This window comes from Schistocerca serialis, chromosome 1 (assembly GCF_023864345.2).
Source record: "Schistocerca serialis cubense isolate TAMUIC-IGC-003099 chromosome 1, iqSchSeri2.2, whole genome shotgun sequence".
NCBI lineage: Eukaryota > Metazoa > Arthropoda > Insecta > Orthoptera > Acrididae > Schistocerca > Schistocerca serialis.
In genome coordinates, this window is record NC_064638.1 from 202,983,773 (window position 1) to 202,999,536 (window position 15,764).

General features: G+C 40.3%; 1 protein-coding gene across 1 annotated transcript in view; it reads right to left on the reverse strand.

Annotated features, from left to right (window-relative positions):
• LOC126459299 (piwi-like protein Siwi) overlaps positions 1-15,764 on the reverse strand; it is a 270,625-nt gene that overhangs the window by 162,297 nt on the left and 92,564 nt on the right. The gene's annotated exons all lie outside the window — the stretch shown is intronic.

A 15,764-nucleotide genomic window follows, 5' to 3' on the forward strand; every position in this document is an offset into this window, starting at 1 on the left:
TCTGAAGAAGAGAAATTTGTTAACATCGAGTATAGATTTAAGTGTTACGAAGTCGTTTCTGAAAGTATTTGTATGGAGTGTAGCCATGTATGGAAGTGAAACATGGATGATAAATAGTTTGGACAAGTAATTGATTAGGCATAACACAGCACATCACTTGTTTTACAATTCCGTTCCTTAATAGCCAGAGAAATTGCTTGTGTACTCATTGACATGTTCTCTTAATTGTGATTCAGTACTGCCTCTTCCAGTGCAAGCATGGCACGTGGTGTCTCCTTGGAACACCACAGTAAAACCTGTTGATGATGGAGGTACCCCTTCTCAAAGCCATTGCTTAACTGTGGCGAAAAGGATATGCGATGGAGTTGGTCGTTGTGGTGAATGATCCAGTTAAAGGCAATGAGTAGCTCTTCTATTACTGCGAGCTTTGCCATTCAGAAGGATCACATTGTATTTTGCAAATGTGTACAAAAACACGTTGGCCTAACTCTCACAGACATATGAATGTGGCTCGAACTAGGTCAGAGAGGTAGGACAGATGTTAAATGACATCAGCCAACCTGATGTAATCAACCCCTGCCATGACTACCTACCTAGCAAACATGTTTTCAAATGACTGGTGCTTTTCTGGACACTCTTCAACCCTCTACATGCCCTAGAAGTTTGTAATGTGAATTTCCAAGTACCCTACGAATATGAATGATAAAATAAGAACAATTTGCCATCTTATTTGTTAATTAAAATCATGCTTTAGTGAGACAACAGTCTAATTTCATTCTCACTATAGAGTCATACTCATATTTTGACAGAACTCTAAATCAACTATCAGCACACAAAAATTGCAAAAAATGTGCTCCCAGAATCATCTTTGTGAACCTGGAGGTCATACAAACCACTGTTTTAGGTCTCTGGTGTATCTCTATCATATTATCTACATTAAGGAACCTCTCACATTCTTTAAAATTAGTGCAAGGATAGTGGACTGCAAAATGAGGGGATGGTGAGGGAGAGGGAGTGAGGGAGGAGGGCAGGGTGGGGGGGGGGGGGGGGGAGAGAGAGAGAGAGAGAGAGAGAGAGAGAGAGAGAGAGAGAGAAGCAGAGATATTCAATATCATCATACCAGACATTAAATCTTACATTTAACGCAGACCAACACTCCCATGTCAAAAAGGTGCTTATCACAAGAGGATTAAAATTTTTTAACAAACTTCTCGTAAATGTAAAAGTAAATACTGCTCTAAATATGTTTGGAAACTGTTTTAAAAAAGTCATATTTAAAGCACAAGGGTTAGTACTCTAATGAAGAATATTTAAATGAAGGAAATTTATTATATAAACAGAAAATATCTTTAATTTAAATGTGTACGCATAGGAATTTAGATCCTGCAATGTATTATCATATCAAAATAGACTTCTGCAATGCCTCTGCATATGCTTCTTTTGTAAAGAAAACAACCCACAAAAATACAATACAATAATAAATGGATGGGCTAAAAATAACTGCAGATTTCTTTCATTTCAAAACTGAATGCCAACATGTGAGCAATACCAGTAACCAATACCATATCCTTAGACTGAGATACCAAGATGAATGTTCCTTTCCATAACCCCTATTAACTCTATACGACATGGCACAAATAATTTCATGGAGAAGCAATGCCATAACTTATTGAGTTGTACCACATGTTGGGTCATATGAATACAGCAGAGAATGTACTCTACTCTCAGAATTTTTGAGAACATTGTCAAAATTATGAAGGTAATTGCTACTCACCATATGGCAGAGATGCTGAGTCACATATAGGCACAGCAAAAAGACTGTCAAACAAAGCTTTTGGCCAAACAGCTCTTCATCACAACAGACAAAACACTCGCGCGCACGCACGCACGCACGCGCACACACACACACACACACACACACACACACACACACACACACACACACACACACACACACACAGGAGTACGCATCTCTGGCTGTCAAGGCTAGACTATGAGCAGCAGTGCATGATGGGAAAAGCAAACTGGGTGATGGGAACAAGGAGATGGCTGGGGTGGGGAGAGGGAGGGATAGCAGTGTAGAGGTGGGGGACCATAAAGTACTGCTTGTCGGAACATACAGGGACAGGGTGGGGCAGCTAAGCGCAGTCAGGAGACTAGACAGAGGACAGGACAGTGGGGTGGAGGGGACAGAAAAGGAGAGAAGTAAAATGACTGTCGGTGTGTTGGTGAAATAGATGACTGTGTAGTGCTGGAGTGGGAATAGGGCAGGGGATAAATGGCTAAACGTCAGCAACTAGCAAAGATTGAGGCCAGGAGGGTTACAAGAATGTAGAATGTATTGTAGGGAGAGTTCCCAACTGCACAATTCAGAAAAATTGCTGTTGGGAGGGAAGGATCCAGATGGGACAGGCCCTGAGGCAGTCATGGAAATGAAGAAAATATTGTTGGACAATGTGTGCAGCAACAGGGTGGTTAAGCTGTTTCTTGGCCACAGTTTGTCGGTGGACATTCATGTGGACAGAGAGCTTTTTGGTTGTCATGCCCATGTAGAATGCAGCACAGTGGTTGCAGCTTAGCTTGTACATCACACAACTGGTTTCACAGGCAACCCTGACTTTAATAGTTTAGGTGATGGTTGTAACTAGACTGGAGTAAGTGGTGGTGGGAGGATAGGTCTTGCACCTCGGTTTATTACAAAGATATAAGCCATGAGGCAAGTAGTTGGGGACAGGTGTTCTGTAAGGATGGATGACAAGTAGTTGGGGACAGGGGTTCTGTAAGGATGGACGAGGATATTTTGTAGGTTTGGTGGGCAGCAGAATACCACTGGGCAGGGGGGGGGGGGGGTTAACATGGGTAGGACTTCCCTCATTTCAGGATATGATGAGAGGTAGTCGAGACCTTGGCAAAGAATGTGATTCTGTTACTCGAGTCCTGGATGGTACTGAGTCATGAGGGGAATTATCCTCTGTAAGCAGCTGGAGGGTCTTTGGGAAGGGGTGGGTGACTGGAGAGATAAGACATGGGAGATTCATTTTTGTACAAGGATGCGAGGGTGATTATGGTCTGTGAAGGCCTCAGTGAGATGCTTGGCATATCTCAATAGGGGTAGCTCATCACTACAGATGTGATGGTCATGGGTGGCTAGACTGTATGGAAGGAACTTTTTGGTTTGGAATGGGTGGCATCTGTCAAAGTGATCGCTGGTGGTTGGTATGTTTGATATGGATGGAGATACTGATGTAGCCGTCTTTGAGGTGAGAGTCAACAGCGAGGAAGGTGGCTTGGTGGTTTGAGGAGGACCAGGCGAAGCAATGGGGGAGGGAAGGTGTTGAGGTCCTGAAGAAATGTGGATAGGGTGTTCTCACCCTCAATCCAGATCACACAGATGTCATCAATGTATCTGAACCAGGTGGTGGGTTTGGGATTCTGTATGGTTAAAAGATTCCTCTAGATGGACCATGAATAGGTTGGCATAGGATGCCCATAACCATACTGCGGAATTCAAAGGAAAAGTAATTGTGGGTAAGGATATAGTTGGTCATGGTGACTGGAAACAAGGCTGTAAGTATGGAATCGGTCAGGAATTGGGAAATGTGGTGTTGAATGGCAGCAAGGCCATAGGCATTAGGGATATTAGTGTAAAGGGAGGTGTTGTCTATAGTGACAAGTGGGGCCCATGTGGTAAAGGAGCAGAACTGTGGAGAGTTGGTGGATGAAATGGTTGGTATCTTTTATGTAGGGGGGGGGGGGGGGGTTGGCAGGTAATAGGTTGTAGATGTTGGTCTATGAGACCAACTCTCAATGGGGGAACTGGCCGCGGTGGGGTGCCCTGTGTTATTGAGTTTATGGACTCTAGGAAGCACATAGAAGGTAGGAGCGCATGTTGGAGAGGTTTGGAGGTTGTTGTTTTTATCCTCCACCATGAATCCTTGCTCCTTTTAACTGCCTCAACACAGAAAATTTTCCTTGTCTCTAGCCAGAACCCAGTCCCACATAATGTTCCTGCACTGACTGCTTAGCTCATGGAATCCCCCCATGTAGCCTTATCATAAAATGACCCATCTCCAGCTGCAACTCCTCCTTCCACAATGACCTCCATTTGTTGAGATTGTGCCAATCCTTAAACCCCACCAACATAGTACTGCAAAACCACGTTAATCAGGCCCAAACTTCCTTCCAATACCTCCTATCTGTAAAATTCTCCTGCTATGCAATCCCACATTCCTGGCTCACATGTCACACACTACAACTAATTCCATGAGGGATTAGAACATCATCTAGAATGCCACCTCAAGACACTCTCCACCCTGTTCATTTCCTACTGCTGCCTTGGACTACCACAATCCACCACCTCTAAAGCAACCTCCAAACCTCCCCCACATCACCTCATAGCTGACAAACCCTGCCTTGCAGACCTACTACATTTACCCAAACTCAAAAACTTCCCCCCAACCTAAACAAACCCAAAACATAACGATGAACCTTTCCCCAAAAAGCCTTAGCCCCAACTGAAGTATTAGTCCTTGCCAATGGCTTCATCTTTTGACCCCTTTCCAAATTCAATCATACACGACTTGTTAAAGACCTTCTCTCATTTTACTGGTCCCCACAGTGAAAACACAACAAACTTCACCAATCACACTCAACCCAAGATCAATGTTAAACCCTGCCTGACTTAAGTTCACTCCTTCATCGAACCGTGATTCACTCCCACTGCCACCAAATCACCCCCCATTAACTTTCCAGAATTTCTTAACCTTGAACCTTGCATCACCATCATTCCCTAAATTCCTCAACATGCAAGATAACCTTACATTCACAGAAAGAACCACAGTCCATCATCTAAAAATTGATCCTGACCTTATAATTCTATCTGTTGACAAAGGCTCCCCCATTGCTGTCCTGAACTGCAAGGTTTACCTGGCAGAAGGACTTTGCTAGCTGTTCAATTCATCCAGCTGCCACACTGACCCCATTCCAGAAATATAGCAGGATTTCCAGTCTCTCCTCAAATCCTTGGGCCCATCCTAGAACCTCTTTCCAGAGTCCCAATCTCTCACCCTTGCCACTCCCCATACTCCTACCTTCTACGTGCTTCCGAAAGTCAATAAACCCAACCATCCAGGATACCCCATTGTTGCAGGTTACTGTGCTCCCACTGAGTCTCTGCTCTCATAAACCATAACCTTCACCCTATAGCCTGCCAACTACCCCCCTATACAGAGATACCAACCATTTCCTCTAACCTCTTTCCACAGTTTTTGCCTCTACCACATGGTGCCCTGCTCGTTACTATTGATGCCACATCCCTAATGCCCATAGCCTTGCTGCTATTGAACACTATCTTTTCCAATGCCAGACAGATTCCATACCCACAGCCTTCTTCCCAGTTGACGTGACATGCTATATGCTCACCCACAAATATTTCTCCTTTCAAGGCATCATCTACAAACAAATTTGGGATATTGCTATAGTCACCCACATGGCACCATTCTATGCCAACCTATTCATGAATTATATGGAGGAATACTTTCCAACCATCCAGAATCCCAAATCCATCACCTGGTTCAGATCCATTAATGACATCTTCATGATCTGGATCGAGGATGAGGAGACACTGCACACATTCTCCAGAACCTCAACATCTTCTCACCCATTTGCTTCACTTGGTCGTCCTCAACCCACCAAGCTACTTTCCTCAATGTTGGGTTCCACCTCAAATATGGCTACATCAGTACCTCCACCCAGATCAAACCTGCCAATCAGCAACAATATTTCCACTTTGACAGCTGCCACCCATTCCAAACCGAGAAGTTTCTTCCATACAACCTAGCCATCTAACTTTGCATCTGTAGTGATGAACAGACACTCTCAAAATATACCAAGGGTCTCAATGAGGCCTTCACAGATTATAATTACCCTCCCAACATCGTGGAAAAACAGATCTCCCATGTCTTATGTCTCTAAAGTCACCCACCCCCTCCCAAAGTCCCACCATTTGGTCAGAGAGGATCTTTCCCCTCGTGACTCAGAAACACCCACAAATAGAGCAACTGAATCACATTCTCTGCCAGGGTCTTGACTACCTTGTTGTGCCCTGAAATGAGGAATGTCCTACTCACTATCCTTCCCCCTTCCCAGTGGCATTTTGCTGCCCACTGAACCTACACAATATTCTTGTACATCCCTAATGAACCCCTGCCCCACCCACTTGCCTCATGGCTAATATCCTTGTAATAGACTTAGATTCAAGACCTGTTCTGTACGTCCTCCCACCACCATTTACTCCAGCTCCACCTAGACTATTAAAACCATGGTTACCTGTGAAACCAGTTGTGTGATTAACAAGCTAAGCTGAAACCGCTATGCTGCATTCTACATGGGCATGACAACCAACAACCTGTCTGTTCACACAAATAGCCACCAACAAATTGTGGCCAAGAAACAGCTGGACCACCCAGCTGCTGGGCACATCCAACACTACGTTCTTCATTTCCATGACTGCCGCACAGCCTGTGCCACCTGGATCCTTCCCACTCAACAGCAGTTTTCATGAAATGCACAGTTGGGAACTCTCGCTTAAATATATCCTACGTCCCCGTAACCCTCCTGGCCTCAACCTTCGCTAGTCATTATCGTTTACTCATCTATCCCCTTCCCTTTTCTCATTCCAACACTACACTGTCCTCTATTCCACCAACACACTCATAGTCTTTTTACTTCTCTCCTTTTGTGTGGCCCTCTCCCCCATCCCCTGCTGCCAAGGACATAGCCAAAGTGGGGGTCTGCACACACACACACACACACACACACACACACACACACACAAAAATCATCTAAATGAAATTACACATGGCATAGTTGTCATAATTGAAATATATTTTGATTTTCAATCATACAGTGAAAATGGGATATGTACTGTCAGTGGGCAACAAAGTAATAGGCAGATTAAAAATATTGACAGCACTATTGGCTAATGCCCAGCCCTACTTTATCCAAGACCAACTACTCTGCATTGTTGGCCTTGAGCTCAGTTGTTTTGTTAATCAGTTCTTACTTGCAGCTGAATTTCATTGAAGCACTGCCATTTATTGTTTTTGTGCTAAGTGGTGTCATGGTAGTTTCTAATGATGCACATGTTTCTAAAAAGAAAGAAGATGGAAACTGATTTTGATTTGTCTACAAGCATTATAATATGTTAAAAGTATGTACACACTACTATAACAGCCAAACTATACATATCTGTTGCTGTTTAATGTTAGCTCTGGAGTCATTATTTGGAGACTGGTAGCTCTTTGAGGTTGCAGGATTTCAATATTTACAAGGCAGTGGAGTGGTAAACGTCATTACAATAACATTATATTTTTATATAATTTTAATGAGTGCATAAAACTGCTCTCCAATTTGCCTGCATTGCCTAAAAATTGTGTTCATCAACAAAATATTTGCCCAAACATCTATGGTTGCATTTATTTAAAACATTTGCTCAAAATTCTATCACCAATAGTTCAAATGGCAAAATATTGTCCAATCTGGTTAGCTGGGTGGTACTCAATTATGAAAACCACTTCCAATATGGAACGATGGGGAAGGGTTTGTGAAGAGTGGAAGGGGTATGTGGCAACAGTGCTTTCTATAGTTAGATCCTTTCTAAAAGATTTTTTCTGCAGCCTGCTTGATTTCATCTGAGCCAACTGTACCCTTCATCCTCCCCTCCCTTCTTCTAAAATCTATTTACACTCTTGTAATGCTGTAATAACTGTAGCCAGGAATTCTGCATACAATGAAATCTTAAAATATGCATACAGCTGTGCACTATCAGGTGACCAAGCATGCACAGTTAAGGGGAAAAAACAGGCAATCACTAAGTTCCTTCTTTTGTTGAGATGGATTTTACTTTACTTTGAAACACTGTAGAACAACCAGATAATCGACATTCTCCACTGACTGGAGTAGCTCTGGTTATTGAGACACTCAGGAAGCAATCCCTGGATTCGGGAAATGAGGTGGTTTGGATACATTGGCCAGCAATGTTGAAAACAGGTTTCTAGGGTTTCTTATTTTCAATTTTGGAGAATGCCAGTGTTGGACATTCTTTCAAATTCATTTTTTTACTGGCAGATTTCAATCCCCTCAGCATCAAGGTCAGCAGAATAACTCTTCAGAGACATTCAGCACTATAAGCAATGTGATAAATAAACTATACTCCAAATTCTCCTCACTTAGGCTGATATGGTCATCTGCTGAGACATTCATTAATACAGAAAATGAGCTTTCTAAATTGCAAGAAGTGACAGATGAATACTTGAACTTAAACATTTGGGAAAGTTGGTTGAGTAATTCCAGATCATTTGCATTTTCACCACTGAAAATTGTTCTCGATTCTCAGTTGAACACAACAATATTAGATCTGTTTATTCCAGCAATCTTGTTGGTAATAATCAAAGTGTCCCAAAAAATTCATGCTCCTTCATTCCTGATCACTTTCACAGTTCAAATCGAAATGCAAGAAGAAGAAGAGCATAAAATGATCTTCGACGGTGAAGGGAGATTAGAGCATGACTGCTTCTTAGCGCTTTCCCAAAATACAGCACTGCTAAATAATGAGATATATCTCTGCTCAGTGAAAACTCTGAGATTATTGTTGAGAAAAATGATTTATAGTTTGTTATGGAAACTCCATATTTTAAGGAGGAAAATCCCATCATGAACCAGGGACCTTGCTGTCAGTAGGTTGGCTTGTATGCCTCAGCAATACAGATAGCCGTACCATAGGTGTAACCACAATGGAGGGGTTATCTGTTGAGAGGACAGACAAATGTTTGATTTCTCAAAAGGGAAGCAGACTTTTCAGTAGTTGCTGGGACAACAGTCTGGATGATCTAGCCATGTAACATCAATAAAAACGGCATTTCTGGGCTGGTACTATGAACAGCTGAAAGCAAGGGGGAACAACAGCCACTATTTTCCCCGGGGGTTTACAGCCCTACTCTGTGATTAAATAATGATGGCATCCTCTTGGGTAAAATAACCCAGAGGTAAGATAGTCCCCTCAGATTTCCGGGCAAGGGCTACTCTGCAGGTTGTCATCAGCAGAAACAAAACTGGCATTCTGTGGGTCGGAGCTTAGGGGAGCGGACAGGCTGAAGGTAGATATTGAGGGAATTAGTGTTTAGTTCAGTGACAGAAGGAACAGGACTTCTGCTCAGATGAATACAGGGCTATAAATACAAAATAAAATATGGGTAATGCAGGAGTAGGTTTAATAGTGAATAAGAAAACAGAAATGCAAGTAAAATAACATGAACAGTATAGTGAATGCATTATTGTAGTCAGGGTAGAAGTGAAGCCTACACCCGCCACAGTACAACAAGTTTATATGCCAATCATCTCCACAGATGATGAAGAGATTGAAGAAATGTATGGCAAGATAAAAGAAATTATTCAGGTACTTAAGGAAGATGAGAATTTAATTGTGATGGTGGACTGGAATTGAAAAGAAGGAAAAGGAAAAGAATGAAAAATAGTAGGTAAATACGGACTGGAGGAAAGGAATGAAAGATGAAGCTGCCTGATACAGTTTTGCACATGGCATAATTTAATCATCAGTAACACTTGGTTAAAGAATCATGAAAGAAGACTATTTACGTGGAAGAGACCTTGAGGCAATGAAGGTTTTAAATTGTAAAACCAATTTCCAGGGGCAGATGTGGACTCAAGACTGTAATTTATTGAACTGTAGATTAAATTGGAAAAAGGTTGGAAATGAAGGCAATGGGATCCAGATTAAGTTGAAAGATCCAGAGACTGTTGAAAGTTTCAAAGGGAGCATTTAGCAACAGCTGATTAGAACAAGGGAAATGAATACATTATAAGACAAATGAGTAGCTTTAAGAGGTGAAATAGTGAAGGCAGTAGAGGATCAAATGGGTAAAAAGACTAGGGCTAGAAGATATCCTTAGATAACACCAGAGATACCGAATTTAACTGATGAAAGGAGAAAACATAAAAATGCTGCAAATGAAGCAGGTGAAAGGGAATACAAACATTTTAAAAAATCAGATTGACAGGAAGTTCAAAACAGCTAAGCAAGAATAGCTAGAGTAAAAATTCTAGTATTTAGAAGCATAGAATTTAGAAGCATAGTTCACTAGGGGAAAGATAGATACTGCCCACATGAAAATTAGAGACCTTTGGAGAAAAGAGAAGCAAATGTATGAATATCAAGGGTTCAGATGGGAAACAAGTCCTATGCAAAGAAGAAAGTTTAAAGATGGAAGGAGTATATAGAGGTTTTATACAAAGATGATACAACTTGAAGGTAAGAAGGGAAAATGGACATAGATGAAGATGAGATGGGAGATATTATAGTGTGAGAAGAATTTGAAAGAGCTCTGAAAGATCTTGGATGATACAAGGCCCTGTGCGTAAAAGAAATTCCTTCAGAAGTACTGATAGCCTTGGGAGAGCCAACAATGTCATAACACTCCCATCTGGTGAGTAAGATGTACGAGACAGGCGAAATACCCTCAGACTTCAAGAAGAATGTAATAATTGCAGTTCTAAGGAAAGCAGTTGCCGACATAATAAAAATTACTAAATTATTAGTTTAATAAGTCATGGTTGTAAAGTACTAACACGAATTCTTTACAGCACAATGGAAAAACTGCTAGTCACTGATCTCAGGGATTATCAGTTTGGATCCTGGAGAGATGCAAGAACATACAAGGCAACACTAACCCTACGAATTATCTTGGAACATAGTTTAAGGACAGGCAAACCTATGTTCATAGTGTTTGTAGACGTATAGAAAGCTTTTGACATTTTTGACTGGAAAGCTCTCTTTGAAACTATGAAGATAGCAGGGTTAAAATATAGGAAGCAATAGGCTATTTACAACTAGTACAGAAACTAGACGGCAGTAATGAGAGTCGAGGGGCATGAAAGAGAAGCATTTGTTGGGAAGGGAGAGGGACAGAGTTGTAGCCTATGCCATGTGTTATTCAATCTGTGCACAGAACAAGCAATAAAGCAAACCAAAGAAAAAATTGTAGTAGGAATTAAAATCCAAGGACAAGAAATAAAATGGTAGGGGTTCGCTGATGACACTGTAATTCTGTCAGTGACAGCAAACGACTTGGAAGAGCAGTTGGGTGGAATAGGCATTGTCTTCAAAGGAGGATATAAGATGAACATCAACAAAAGCTAAAAAGGATAAAGAAATGTAATTGAATTAAATCAGGTGATGCTAAGGTAATTAGTTTAGGAAATAATACACTTCCAGTAGTATGTGTTTTGCTATTTGGGCAGTAAAATAACTGAGGATGCCAGAAGTAGAGAGGATATAAAAAATGCAGGCTGACAATGGCAAGAAAAGAATATCTGAAAAAAAGAAATTTGTGAAAACTAAATACAGATTTAAGGGATAATGGGCGTAAAGGTTAATTAAAAGTAATGTCAGAACTACAGAGAACAGTAAACACGTAACTCTGAGTAATTAATACCTATAGTTTCTGTGGGGAAGTTGGTAGAGTGTTAGTCATACCAATGGTCCTTGGTCCATACCCCAATTATGACAATTTTTTACTGTATTTGGCATGAAAATGTTACATGGGACTATTAATACTCCTACAGATGCGATGCAATTGTTTCTTTATTCTACTGTTCTGATTGTTTATGTTTATTCTGTGAAACTACAAATGCACTAGATGCTTCATCGTGAGTGATGTATATTCTGTTGCACATGTCCCACAGAACAGCACAACTATTTATACAAATGTATTCTATAGGTATGCTACTTTGTTGTAACCATGACCATTCCGGTCACGTGGTTGCCGTGAATGAAAGTACAGTGGGACTGAATGGGAGTGGCCTGCAAACACACAAGATGGACAAATGGGACAGGAAGGACATGCACGGCAACAGACGAACAAGCAAGACACCAAGAACAACCAGCAATAAGCAACGGGGTCACAAGCAAAAACCTCACAAAATCAACAATGTCCACTCATACACGGAAGTAAGCAAAGTAAACACGATGTCTGTAAGTGAGATATCGAGAGACTCACGTGAATATCAGACTGCTTCGCTGAGTGAGAGGCAGGCGCTTAAATTCACAACAGGGTACATCGTTATTGGCAACTGGGACCACATGCCCCAGGGTGGCGCCCTCACATTATACATGGGCCAAGAGCGCACGCAGCCACAGCTTACGGCATGCTAGCTGCAGAGACCTCTAGTGGTAATCAAGGTCCATGCCATCTGGTGCAGATTCGAAAACCGTGGCGCTTGGCACCAGACTTTCAACTAATGAAGCGAAAGCAGACTGCCAAAAGAACATTGCTACAAACTCTGAAAAGTCCTTTTACATGTCAGGGAAAAGTTCTCCCACATAACAATTTCACGTATAAACAATTAAAACAAATTGTCATCAGTGGGGTTTGAACACGGGACCTCTGACACGACGACCTGACATTCAACAAACTCAACCACATAATATCTAAAAAAATTATCACTCTCTGAAATGTATTTCCTGTGCTCCATAGTTGTGTTATTACTTTTAATTACCATTTACACATGTTCTACTGGACAACAGCACATACCACAAACTAAACTGGTGTTTTAGTTGATACTCTATCTACATACAGTGTCTGGTACTGATCTGAGTGTCTCAGAAGGCAGGCAATGATATACATGGCCTGAAGAAATACTGAAGAGAAAACTGTAGAAGGTCATACAGGTTTATTGATGAAAACATTATTCTGGCAGCGAATCATTTTCTTCCCAAAAATAATGAAAGAAAAGGGGGTGCTCTTCCAAACCAAATTAAAATATTTTTACACTATTTACAAGACCGAGGTTCTCAGGATGGTGTAGGAGAAGACTTAGGCACACACCAGGGAACTGTATCACCGTAATTTTCAGATTTTCTTTGACATGTTACCCAAAAAGCACCTTTGTGGCTCCAGTCCCAGAAACATAGGAGAACTAGAAATAGTGAACTTACATGGCAATCAAGGTATCAGTTTCCATGTATGGTGAGGGCCTCAATTGCACGTATATACCAATCTTGGAACCCACTGAACATGAAGATGAATATATTACCAAAAGAGCTCTCCTAGTATCAATGTGCAGGCAACAGTCATTATAGTGAAATGTTTACTATGTTGATGCTTCATGACCTGGGTCTGTAGATAATGCTAGGATATAGGGAAATGCTGTTGCATGCTACATGCCAAGAGAAAACTAGCATAATGCTTTAATTTTTGGAAATAAAGGAATGACATTGAATCATGGTTAATGATACAATTCCAGAATCTGCAAACATCTGATAAGAGGGCCTACAACAGACTTCGGTAGGGCAGAATGAAGCTGCTTTGGAAAATTCAGTTGAGGGGAGAATTATTTAGTTGTTGTGACAGCGGCCCTTCAAGAATCTGTCATAATGATGTGTGTGATGTCAGTAGAGTTTCTCCACAATTGCCACAGAAATAAAGCACAGGCAGATTCAATGGCATGTTGTAATGCACAGTTTATCATTGTATGCACCTATATAACAAAATTATATTGTCATAGGTTTTGAAATTTTAATAACAAGGCCTTACCAGTAAAAAATTCCAAATGAAGTTATTCTCGAATTCAGTCTGTATTATACAAAATAAATATTGCTGCAATACCGAGGTACTGTGTTTTGTATTGCTCTTGTTCTTTCTCCCATACCGCTCATTCTTTCTCCCAGTAACTGTTTTCCTATTTAAGATATGTTTTATTAGAGTATAAATCTTCTTTTTTTGTCATGTTAGAAATATCTAGGTGGATCACAAAATTAATAACCTGTTAATTACAAACCTACAATCTGTTTCTCCTAATGAAACTCTAAAAGTAGTGCTTAGTATTTGACACATGAGCAGGCCCTCCTGTTCTTTCTCCCATTATCAGCTGGCATATTTCCGGTATGTTTTCTCACAGCATAAATCTTGTTTTTTGTTATCTTAGAAATAAGTAGGTGGATCAGAAAAAATAATACACTTTTACGTTCCTGGAATTACTGATTTCATGCTGTTTACGACATTTTTTTATAATTCCCGTCAAATTTCCTATGTCCACAATGTTAATTTACACCTGACTTTGTGTCAACAAATTTATAATTTCCCCTTCAATTTATGCATTACAAAAAATGTTTTTGGAACAAAAATATGCTGACATGATGTTGGCGGTCCAGTAGCATTTACAAATATTACGTGGTAAGTTTCTTGACACCAGGGTACTCTACTCAGTGGATCTGAACTGGTAAGTGTGTAAAAGTTGGAACAATTCATGCCATACCTCCCGCTGCTGGCAGCTATACTTGGCGTAGTGGCTGATGATATATAACTAGGTTCATCTGAATAAAGATATTATAACCAATCACAACCATTTCCAAAATGTCTCCACTGCACAAATGCAGTTTTGTGATTGTTGTGATCATCGTGACACTTTTCTTGAACCATATTTAGTATGGTTTGGTGTTTGGCCACTTGTAGCACTAGCTGACACCATCATTCGCTTTGCGTTGCTCAAATGTTTGTAGTTTAAACACAGTGCTGGTTACCTATTTTTTTTTTTTTCATGGTGAGCAAAAGGTGTTGTGTGAATTTATTCTCATTGGCAAGTGCAGTATTTATTATCCATTTTTTGTGATGTTATACAAACAAACAATGTGAGTGATAGTGGTGTGTGGTTTTCCACATAACTGAGGAGGCACTGTACCTGTTAACCTCAAAAAGATGACTACAGTGCAAGAGGTGGAGAATAACACATATTCAAGCACCACACAAAAAACTTATGTATAGATTTGCACTTGATAATGAGAAAAAAAATTCTCAAAATGTGTTGTGCTAAGCATGAAAAAATACATAACCAGTGCAGTATTTCATTATTTAAATAATGAATGACAGCTGCAGTCTTTAAAACAGAGTATGAAACTGAGTCAAATGTTCCTACTTCCCAGACAGTTTTCAATTCCATTTACATCAGTGGTTTTTACTGGATAGTATACAAGTCTTTTGATGCCTGTTATGTACATATATCACACATAAAATGTGAAAATGCAAGAGGTATCCTATGTGTAACTTCTACAGTTTAAATGTTATTTCCAATATTTTACATTTTCCCGCATTTTACACAATTTTTTTTAAGTCCCTTGAAAAGTGAAAAAGTAGGGTTTCACTGTAACTGGTTAATTACAAACCCAGCAGTCTGTTTCTCCTAATGAAACTGCACAGGTGACCACTTAGTATTTGATGCATAAGTGGGCTAGTGTGAATCACATTAATTTTAATCAAAATTATCTTCTGTTAGAAAACTATGATAGTGTTCTGGTTTGGAGTAGGCAAAAAGGTAATGTGCTCTGAAGATTTTGTTTGCATAAGGTGTTCACCTAACTTCAATAAGAAAAATGTTTCTCATGTTGAAAGTTCAGTAACATGCATTTTCATAAACTGTCCATATATCATCTTAATTTATTGTCATACATGAAACTGAAAATAAAACATAGTTCAACTCTTCCAGAACACATTCATACCAGTTCTATATTTGTACACTGAATGCTTTGTCCGTCTGAGTAAGCTGCATGAAATGTATGTGGTCTGTGCCATATGTGGCACATAACACACACAAAGAACTTTCTCGAGGAGGAGAGGAGTTAGTGAGAAAGAAACTATCTGGTCAGACAATACGCTTTGCATTTTTTATGCATGTGAAATTGTAAACTTTCTTGG